We start from the raw sequence: 12190 nt of genomic DNA on the forward strand, positions 1-12190 counted from the left end.
CAAAAAATGCAATTCAAAAATGATTTCTACCAAGGTTGGCAAGACCTGTTGTCGTTTTGACTATTTGATTTCATTTTGGTTTTGTACATTAGATTTCAAACTTGAATTAACATTCGATTAAGTCTTAATTTAGATTTGAATCAAACTCAAATCTAATTATAATGTTCAAGACATATTTATTAAATCTGAATTCAAATCCAAAATTGCTTCAAATTTGAATTTTCAAATCGGAATTCGAATTGATAAAACTTCAAAATTTGAAATCGAAATTCAATAAGATTCCAAATTGAAATGTACATTTAATTCAAATCTTTATTAATATTGAAACTCAAATTAGATTTTATTTAAGTTCAGGTTAAATCCAGATTAAATCTAGTTAAAATAAAATCTCTGATTCAAAATAAATTTGAAATTTGAAATTTATTTTGAATCTTAATTAATACTTGAATTATAATTATATTTTTAGCTTAATTTTGAATAATATTTTAGCCTTAATTTATTGTTATTTCTAGTAAAATATCAAAAAATTATGAGTTTTACATCAGCAGTAGATGAAGCATCAAATGTAGCGGCGTACTCAAAATGTGCATCTGATTGCAATTTATCTACTGTCGTTAAAAAGGAGGACCCCATTGTACTGCCCCCTTCTAATCAACCTCGAACATAGAACCATGTCTTCTAAATCTGTGTTCCAGGTGCACAGTGTTGTGAGAGGCGTACGCCTCAGTACCTGAAGCTTACGCCTCAGAGGTGAAGCGCATGTTCAAAGTACTGAGGCGTGCAGTGATGCGCCTAAGGTAAATATAAAAAAAGAAATCTGATTATGAGCATTAAACAAAGGTCGTTCTGATGCAGTCGCATTAAATTCAATCCATTAACATCCCTACAAAAATGCCACATATTTTTAAGATATTTTAGATATACCACGAATACTTGAGAGTCTCATGTTGTGAGAGGCGTACACCTCTCCTCATCGCATTTAACAACCTTGCATGTGCATATCTTTTTTTATAAAACTGAAGCAATGGAGAGACTTTTTTGGTGGGTAGGGAGAGGGTTCTCCCAGGAGTTTCACACTATTAACTCACTGAATAAGGTCAGGGTCAACATGACACCTCTTGGTTCATGCTTAGGTTTCTCCTCAAATGATAAAAAAATAAAATATAAGAGTATATATAGTTTCACCTGTTAAGGAAAGTATATCATTAGTATTGTTTGTTATTGTTATGGTGACCACGGTAACAATGATAATGACAACGATGCGGGGCATCTAGCATTAGAATCGATAGCTCAATGACATGTGCTGTGTATACAGCTAGAGCAATTGGTGGATAGGAAAACTGAAATATGTAAACCAACAAAATATGTAATCTAGTATGAACCAAAATTTGTGCATTCTATGTGGTCCATTTGCTTAGAATCTACTATTGGATCATCATAATCGGATTAAGAAATGAGATTTTGTATGCTTGAATAATTACAAAAAATCTGGGCCATTGATTTTTGAGTCTTAAAAGATCTTTCTTATACATGGCAATCAAATGATCTAAGAGTCTATTTTTATAAAACTAAGCATCTAGATGGCTTCCATAAAATTTAAAAATAAAAATAAAAAAACTATAAAAATCTCCATGCATACTAGTTTACATATTTGCTGGTTTATATATTCTAATTACCCATTCATCTAACACTCAGCTCCACTTTAAAGTTCAAAGATAGGTGTTAGTTATTACAATTGTGATAATAATAACTTTTGTCGAGTAGAGATTGAAATTTTATTATGGGACATGTCAGTATTGATGCCAATCGGCCTGAATCGGCTAAATCAACCTCAAGTCACTTCAAATCTGACTGATTCGAGCTGAATCAGCCCCTAATTGTAATATTTTTAAATTTTAAATGTTTTTAAATTAAAAGTGAGGCTGGATTTGTTTTGACTATGAATTCGCCGATCCTGATCCGAATCAATTTGGAATTTGATTCAGATCCGAAACCCATATTGACAACATTCACATTTTGTGATATGTGAAGACTATATAAATTGACGGGACATGTACAAACTATGCTTTCAACATGCCTGTCGATTAAAATTGCACCTTTTTTTCATGAGGTTAAGACTTGAACCAATGACAAGAAATTCGCTTGATCCCCAACCACTTAAAGATGGGTGGAGCCCGCAAGTGACCAACATTGTTGGGCACCATCCATCTTCAAGATGAGTGGCCCTTGTGATATATCAACCATGGTCATGCAAGATCCTCAGTATTAGCATTTATCACTTTCTCTTTTTTAATAGACTGCATATGATAAAAAATTTAATCAGTAAACATAGTAATTTTTGTAATACTTGAAGGATACTATACCTTCTTAAGAGTTCAAAAGGTGAGGTTTAACTTGTCATCTTTAAAGGCCTAAAAGCCATGATAGCCACTTCTTTTTGGAAAGAAGAAATATTGCAGCCCTCTAATATTTGGATTCGGATCCTTTCAGGCCCCAACCCGAAACTATAGGTACAGCTATCATATACATCTGGTAAAATTTCTTGCAAGTTCTACATCTAAGAGATCTACTGGATCTAAGGTACTAACTGAATCCAATCAGAAGTCTGCCGTGAATCCAGTTTATCGTCTGGCTCATATGACCCTCTGTGCCAACCAATGTTGTCCGTATCGGTATAGACCTTGTGTCGTTTGGCCAACGATTTAGGTGAATCCGCCGATACTGATACTCAAGTGAATCGTTCTGAATGGGCCAATTTTTTTTTTAAAAAAATATTAAGTGGCAATAAAAATGTGACACATGTTAAAGCTATTAAAATAATATTAAAACATAATTTTTCGTTTTCTTTACATTTTTTTAAAAAATAGCCGATTCAGGGATGAAGCTTATCGTATAGGCCGATACTGACATTGGTGCCAACAGAAACAGGTCAGGTATGGGCTGGACCCAGACCCGTTCTAGACCCACATATCTTAGAATGATCAAAAGAGAAGGCATGGGCTTTTGAACCGGGAAATACTAAACAACTGAGCCCTAGAAAGCATATTTTTTGGAAGAAATAGGAATCCAATAATTGGGCAATAGTTTAGTATTAAGGAGACGGGTTTGATTATAATAACATTGTCCAAAAGAAATAAATAGAAGGTTGATATTCTCTCACGTTACTTGTACGTCACTGGTTGTGTTCTATTAATATTTATTTACTTCTTTATTATTTTTTCCTGGCAAGCGTCTTTGTGAAATATTTGGCTAAATTGGTTGCCATTTCTATTTTCCTTTTAATTGAGGCTGCATTTTCTCTAATTTCTCCTTTATAATCATTAATTATTTGTTTCTATAAAAATAAAAGAATAAATAATTATAAAAGATAAAATGATTACATGGCCATTCTATGCATGGTCAACTGATTGAATTGGCTAAGCAACCCTCGTAAGTGTTGCCATTTCTTAAAACATGTGGTTTCTTTTAGGCATAGATTAGCTTTTGTTTTCGAGAGAGAATAAAAAAGGTTAAACACATTTTCTAAAAAGTAAAAAGACTTTTTTAATTTTAATTTAAAATTTTTTTTATCTTAAAAACAACTATATATTTTCAAAATGTCAGAACTTAATCTTGAGACCGTTTTTTCAATCAATTGAAAAATATGTATGTGTAGTCTCTCTCTGAGAGGAATGACAAGGACCTACCCACTAAAAAAACTAAAAAAACATGTCAAACCTATCCACCACACTTTTTATTGGATTTTTGGTGTGTTTTTTTTTAAATTACCATCATACAGATGATCTATATGCTTGTTTTCATAAGAATTAGTTATTGGAGCTTTTGATTCCGATGCATGAATAGGTTTTTATAAGCTTAAAAAATCAACGGCGTATAATTTTCATAAATTTTTGAGGCTCCAAATACAGCTTGAGCTCAAGCTCATAACAAGCCAAGCCACACGAGTTGAACTAGAACTGTCTTTATATATATATATATATATATATATATATATATATATATATATATATATATATATATATATATATATATATATCTTAAGGGTGCACTTTTTTTGAGATTTAATTGAAGAAACCACACCTAACATGAAAACCTGGCAGCGCTGTCTCAGCTTGCCATGCTTATGGTTGTCCTACCGGCAGCATAAAACTCTCAGGCTAGTACCCCTACCCCCGGGGCCTATCCTATGTGTTGGCTTGCGACACGCCTATGGGAATCGAACCTTGATTGATTGTCTAGTAGCCAAGGCCCCACCCCACTACGCCAACCCCCTTGGGGTTCTTAAGGGTGCACTTGAATCCCTTGGATCTAAGATATGAGAGATGTGGACCAAAAAACTTTGACTCTCAGATCTGAGGATCTCTAGTCGGACCCAGAACCATTGAACTATTGAATCAAGGATTGGAGTTGGCCTATGGAAGGGATTTAGGCCTGGCATTCGAGATCTGCCATTTGCGTGGAGGTCAGATCAAGGTATGGTCATCACACCCTAATCCGCGTGTCCATGGATCCTCTCTGAGATCCACTGCATTCAAACGCACCCTTATTATATATAACATTAAAATGGATCCTACATGACCTGATCCAAGCCAAGCACCTCTTGCTCGTGCTTGGCTCGGTAAACCGAGCAGCTCATGGCTCAGCTTGCCATGCCTATTTTACTTGGCCAAACTGAGCTATGGAGAAGCTAAACATAAACTGCAAGTTGCTCGTCTCATTTCCCAACCCTACTTAGATATGTTACTCTTCCACTGTTATAGATCCGACATGTAGACCAAACCAACTCACACAACTCCCCTTTTGTTCCTCGATATAATGCCCATAAATGATTGTGGGATTCTCCTAGTTAATCGGGGTCCCCTTTGTCTATTATTCCACTAGACGACTACTTCAGTTATTAAAGCTTAGGATGTGAACAGCTGAGTCAAGAAGGAAAGCATCTTGATCTACATTGAAACCCTTGACTAAAAGCTGGTTATAAGCATTTCAACATCTAATTAATTTTTATGTTGGAATTCCGCATAAATCATTAACTTTTTTCAAGGCATTCAATTTCACTGAGAGATTGTACCTATATCAACAAACAATGCACACGTTTTGCAATGCCCTGGGAAATTTATAAACTAGGAACACTTTCTCGGGCACATTCACTTTGGTCACAGGTGGGATAGGCAATCGCAGCTGAGAAAAGTAGAACTGTGATTGTTGGTCACAAGGTCAACCAAGAATCACATGATTCAAGGGATGGGTATCCTTAAGTGAGGGTCACAATCACAATTTGCACTTTTTATGTTTACGCGATAGTGGCATGTTTGTGAATTGCAATCATAAGATCTTGAGAAAATCTAAGAATCACAAGGCTTTGCAAATGTGGTGAAACATGAGAAAGTGTAAGTTGTGATTTGTTGAGAAAATTATCTCAGTGGGTATAGCAACAGCAGGTATGCTTGGAGGCATATGTTACATGCATTATCTTTAATCTAATAGTTGCCCCACTTAAGACTAAGTCTTTGGTGCAATGGGTATTTGTACAATTCGGCTCTCAAGATACAATTGAGTTTTCACATATACATGAAGGTCAGCTCACACTCTATATTAGGTGAAACCGAACAATTCAACATGAATCACCTTAAATAACCTCTTAACTAGGTTAGGCTAAACCCTAGGCTCAACTTAGCCAAAACTTTGACTAAGTCAATGTCTTAATTCACTTGAGAGAGGGACAGAAAGAGCACTAAGGAGAGGATTCTAGAGAGATAAGGAGAACAAAGAGCTCATGGAAGAGAAGAAAGAACAGGAAGCTCATAGAGGAGAGAGAAGAGAAAAGCTTGTAAGTGGTGAGAAGAATGAGCGAGGTGATTATTTTTGTAAGTTTTAGCTTCATTCTCCTTAATGTCTTAAAGACAATTTCTCGAGAAAGCTTATTTGTCAACAGATTCGCTAAGGTTTAACAATATTTCATATCTTTGAGATTACTCCTTGCTTGAGCAATTTATAAATACAAATGTATTTTAGACTTTATAAATCTAGATTCACTCTAAATGTTCTTCTGTGTTTGCATGAAGCTTGCTTAACAAACAATCACAAGTTTATAACTTATTGAGGTCTCTATCAAGATATTCTTAGCCATTTAGTTTTCATAGTAGCTGGAGCTAATGCTATCAATTATGTTTCCATTGTTGAATGTGTTATTATAATTTGTTTCTTGGATCCTAGGCAGTTGCTTTACATTCAAAGATAAATATACTTTCTCTTGTGGATAATGATTTTTTAGAATTCAAATTTTAGTTCACATAAATGTGTCAATCATGCACAATGAGTTTTTCTCATGTTCTTGAGTTCCTTTCAAGTACTTTAGGACTTGATATGTAGCATCTTAATGCTTTTGTCCTATGTTCTAATGTATTGGTTCACTTTTTTTTATATAGCATGCTATTTTATGTGTATGTGTATGGGTATAATCCTCACAACCAGTACCATCCATAGCATACATGGGACAACCAATAATAATCATTTGAGATGCAATTTTATCAATATTAATAGTTAGTTTAACACTAAGGTCAAACAAAATTACAAGAAGCTTACAATCAAAATGATTTATTTTTTCAATGCAGTGAGTTTATGTTAACACATGTCTACACTCATGTCTAAACAATTTAATACCAAGTATAACATCAATTAAGCTTATATCTTTCATAAAAGAAAACCTTAGGTATTATCCATACATTTTACATTAAGATGTTATCCACATATCAGCATATTATTATAACATCACTATGCTCTACTCAAAATATATTTCTTTGATAATGCCGTAGTCTTACTAATTTGCAACATGTTTATGGTTGGAGAGTTAAATATTTTTTCAAAAAAATCTCAATGTACATATCCTCTAAGGATTTAATTGGAATCTTAAGTCAACATTTTTTTTTAATTTTCATAAAACTTTGAGAATAACTTTAAAAATTATGTCAAAGTTATAAAAATGTCAAGTCAACCATTCTTTAATAAATTAACTTATAAAAGAATCCAACTTGGATTTTCGTCACTATGTAAGAATAGTGGATCATTAATTTTTTTTCTTCAATGCTAAAATTCATTGCTTCACCATCTCATTATTACTATCATATGATTCACCTTTCAATAAAAAGAGATTTACACATGGCAAAATTCAAGGTTATCCCTACAAGTTTTAACATTTTTTAAAAGTATTGCTAGTGTCACGAGCCTATTTCCTTCAATAGGCTAGCATGGCAAGATGGTCCTTCCTTACCGCCTCAAGCCTACTTATTGCTCATTTGCCAGTCCCAAAAACTTATAATCAAAGTGCAAGAGAGAAAGAAAGAATGGAGGGAGAAGAATTGCAATTAGAACGAGGGTGAACAAAAGAAAGCTCAACACATTTAACTCATTCACAATTTAGCCTGTAGGCCTCTTACAGTTTAAGTATACGGGCTGCTCCTTCAGGGTATTGATTAACCTGAACTGGACAGCTTACATCAGACTCAACGAAAGCAAAACAGACTCTAGATGCAACTTTATAATGTAAGTCATAAGGGAACATGCTCCCCCCTTCAAATCATGCACCATCCTCGGTGTTGTTTATTTTATGGTAAGCCTTGACTTTAGCCAGGTAGCGGCTATTCATCCGAAAATCTGGCTCCCACATAAGTTTTGTTATTTCCTCCCACTGCACTAGGTATTTCTTTGCTTCACCCAAGTAGTTGACCTTGTGGCGAAGGATCTGATTGAGGTGTTTCTTGGCCCATTGTATTGACGGGGCCCTCTGCATGATAGGGGCGTGTTGTGGCATGCTACGTTTTGGATCTTCGTCATCTGTATAGAACTGTTTGAGGTTGCACACGTGGAACACCGGGTGCACCTTGAAATATGGGGGTAACTCTAGCTTGTACGTCAGTTTGCCCACCTTCTTTGTGATGGTGAATGATTCTTCATACTTTCTGATCAGTATGCGGTGTCGCCCATGAAAGATGCCTGTGCGACCAGGATAAAGCTTCACCAACACTTGGTCCTCAACTTGGAATTCAGTGGGCCGACGATGCTTGTCTACCCACTTCTTCATTCTCTTTGCCACCTTGTGTAGGAATGCCTTCGCCAACTCATTCTGCTCATGGCAGTCTCAAACAAACTGATAGGTGAAGGATGACTTTCCCTTTTCTTGTGCAGCAAGAGTGTGCGGGGTCAGCGACTACTGCCCCGTAGCTATTTTAAACAGGTTGTGGCTTGAAGACTCGCTCTTCTATAGATTATAACAAAATTATACCATATCAAGGAGATTCATCTAATTTTTTTTATTAACACTAACAAAGTGTTTAAGGTATTGTTCAAGTATCTTGTTGATGTGCTCTGTTTGGCCATCGGTCTACAGATAGAACCTTGTTGAAAATAGCAAATCAGAGCCAAGTAGCTGAAATACTTCATGCCATAACTTGCCTGTGAAGTGACCATCACGATCACTCACAATGCTCTTTGGTATACTCCAGTGCTTCACCACATGCTTTACAAACAAATCTGCAGGGCACTACTTAGAAGCTGGGATAAAGGTGACATATTTTGAGAAACGATCAACCATCACAAGGATGGAGCTGGTGCCATCTACCCTCGGCTGACTAACAATGAAGTCCATGGAGATGCTTTCTCAAGGATGTTCTGGAATCAATAGAGGTTCAAGGAGACCAGTTGTCTTCTGGTTGGTTCCTTTATCTTGTTGGCAGATGAGGCACGTTCGCACATACCCCTCCACGTCGTCCCTCATTTGCAGCAAATAGTAGCCATGCTCAAGGAGTGCTAAGATTTTCTTCTGACCAGGATGGCCAACCCATAATATATCATGGCACTTCTTAAGTAATTCTTGGTGGAGGCTTCCCCACCACGGCATGGATATGTGTCTCCTTTTTGTCACGAGGAGGTCATTCCGTAGCCAAAATCGTTGAGTCTTTCTACACCGCTCCAGAGAAACAAAGTGTTGTGCTATAAGATCATGTTGTATATCTTTATGGACATGACTCAGCAAAGCGCCCTCCAAATGCACTTTAAAAGGCTCTGAATGCGCAACAGTCAATTTAGCCATGCGCCTCAAGGCATCTACCATAATATTGGTCTTCTCAACCTTGTACTCTAAGGAAAAGTAGAACTCAGCCAAAAGCATCTACCACCGAGCTTGCTTAGGTATCAGCTTCTTCTGTGTCTGAAAATAGCTCATGGCAACATTGTCTGTCTTGACAATAAATTGGGCACCTAAAAGGTAGTGCCGCCAAGTCCTAAGGCAATACACAATGGCTGTCATCTCACATTCATGCATCGTGTTACACCTCTTTGTATCTTTTAGCTTGCGACTCTCATATGCGATCATATGACCATCTTTCTTGCATAATAACTCTGCCGATGGCAAAGTCTGAGGCATCTGTGTGAACCTCAAAGGTTCTCGAGTGTTCAGGCAGTCACAACACTAGCTCCCTCACTAAGGCTTTCTTCAAGTCATCGAAGGCATCTTGGCATGCTTCTGTCCAAAGTCATACTCGATTCTTTTTTAACTGGTCAGTGAGGGGCACAACAATGAGGGAGTAACCTTTAATGAATCGTCAATAGTAATTCGTCAAACCAAAAAATGACCACAACTTTAGGACTTTGCTTGGCGGAACCCATTCTTGGATGACTCTTATCTTTTGCCCATTCATGCACAACACACCATGCCCCACAACGCGATCGAGAAAGTTGATATCCTTCTGACCGAAGAGACACTTCTCTTGTTTAACACATAGGTCATTCACTTTTAGTACCTGAAACACTGTTCGCAAGTTTCCGACATGTTCCTCCATGTTGCTACTATAGATCACGATGTTATTTAAGTAGACTACCATAAACTTGTCTAAGTAAGGGTAGAAAATCTGATTCATTAGGGTTGTGAATGAGGCTGGAGCATTCGTCAACCCGAATGACATTACTAAGAATTTGTAAGCACCATAGCGGGTGACACAAGTTTTCTTTGGTTCATCGTCATCTGCAATCCTAATCTGCCAGTAACCAAATCTCAAGTCTAGCTTTGAAAAGACTCAGGCACTGCCCAACTGATCAAAAAAGTTTGCTATTAGTGGCAACGAGTACTTATTCTTTACCATAACCTTGTTTAGCTCACAGTAGTCCACACACAACCGCTTCGAGCCGTCATGTTTCGTTTGAAATAGGACTAGTGCACCAAATGGGGCTTTTAATGGATGAACGCTGCATGCATCCAACATCTTGTTTACCTGTCCGCACAACTCTTTCAGCTCAGCTGACCCCATGTAGTATGAAACCATTGTGGGAGGCTTTGCTCCCAGGCTCAACTATGGTTGACCTTACATCTTTGTGGTAAACGCTTGAACAATTTTAGAAGCATCACCCTCGCAAAACTTTGCCAACAATGGGGCTAGGGTCGGTGGCACTGCTGCTTACACATTCTCTTCTTCTGCGTGCATGACAACTAAGATTGTCTGCTCTCCATGCTTGACACCCTTTTTCAATTGTATTCTCGACAATACTAAAGTCTTGCCTTTCTGAGTAAGGCACTGAACTGTGTGTGACTGATTTGACCCCATAATCATCAACAAGTTAAACTTTGGTAGCATCATCACATTTTGGCTTTGCAGAAACGTCATACCCAAAATCATCTTAAAATCGTCCAGGGGCACTACAGAGAAGTTGGCCTTGTCGGCCCAACTCTCAATTTGGATAGCCATATCCCTTGCTTCACCAAGGATGGACTTGGCCTCAGAGTTCACTGTTTTAATGGTCATCTACTTTGGCCTAGGATTCATGCCTAACTGCTCTATCTCTTCCCGCCAGACGAAATTGTGTGTGGCCACGAAGTCTACTATTGCTGAAGTGGACTTTCCATTCGTAATGATTTCTGGATGCATGAGTTTCTTGCGAACCTGCATGTTTTCAGCTGCACAACTTCTAGCTGCGTTAATCGATTGCATGCCCCTCATCCTTGGTTGCATGGTCTCAGTATCACTGCATTCTGCCTGCGTTGCATTGTCTTGCCCCTCGTCCTTTACAAGATGTTTTAGACACTGCCTGGCGATATGCCTATCACCATAAAACCAATAAGTAACAACTGCTCATTTGTTGTTATTGTCATACTTCTTGAAGTTTTGTTTCTTATCAAATTGGTGGGATGTCGACGCCTCACCTTTGTTGTCGTGTCGCTGATCCTTCCTGCCTCTATGGCCAGGCTTCTTCCCGACCTTGGTTGATGGGGTAAAGGGCTTGCACTGAGTGTCAGTTAAGCGCTTAGTCATCACATATGCTTCTTCCAAATTACTAGGGTTGCTCCTTTCCACTTCAGACTATGCCCATGGCTGAAGTCCTACAATGAACCAGTTAAACTTGTTCTCATCTGGCATGTTAGGCACCTCAAGCATAAGCTTCAGGAATGTTCTGACATAATCTTGCAACAAATCAGTATGTTTAAGATCTAACATCATCCTAAAAGCCTGTTTTTACCCATTCATCGACATTAAGTAGTTGTGAAAATCCATTTTGAAGTCGTCAAAGGTGTCCCATTGACCCCTCTGCATGTCACTGCGCTTCCGCCTCCACCTCCACAAAGTGATAGCATCTCCACCCAATAGGGTTGTTGCTGCTTTAATATTGAGATCTTCAAGCGCCACATTCTAAATATCCAAGTAGTCTTCTACTTGGAACAAAAAGTTCTCAATGGCCTTGTTGTCGCAAGAACCATTAAACTTTGCTGGTCTTGGCACATCAATCCTTGATGACCTCTCGCCATTTCCCCCATTTAGGTTCACTGTCCGCTGCAATATGTGGTTCTTCAACTGAAGCTCCCTTACTTCAGTCAGTAAGTTGGTCACTCTTGCCATCAACGAAGTGACCTATTCCACCAGTAAGATCACTTGCTCTTGCAGACTCGCCACCACATCATTCAATCCACCGAATGATTCAACTACGCATGAAATCACTTCTTCGTGCAAAGTCACATCTTCCATCAACCTATTGACAGTTGCAGCCATATGCTCTTGGCGCCGAAGTGAACCTATCTCCTCAGCTTCGGCAACTGTCTTGCCTTTGGTATTACGCAAGTTTTGATAGGGTGCCACGATGTCTTGCTCACAAATCGTAGCCTATCGACACGTCTATTGACACCGACTATGAAGTCCTTTCCCCCAGC

The sequence above is a fragment of the Nuphar pumila genome, chromosome 15, assembly GCF_984573655.1.
Source record: "Nuphar pumila chromosome 15, dmNupPumi1.hap1.1, whole genome shotgun sequence".
In the NCBI taxonomy this organism is placed as follows: Eukaryota; Viridiplantae; Streptophyta; class Magnoliopsida; order Nymphaeales; family Nymphaeaceae; genus Nuphar; species Nuphar pumila.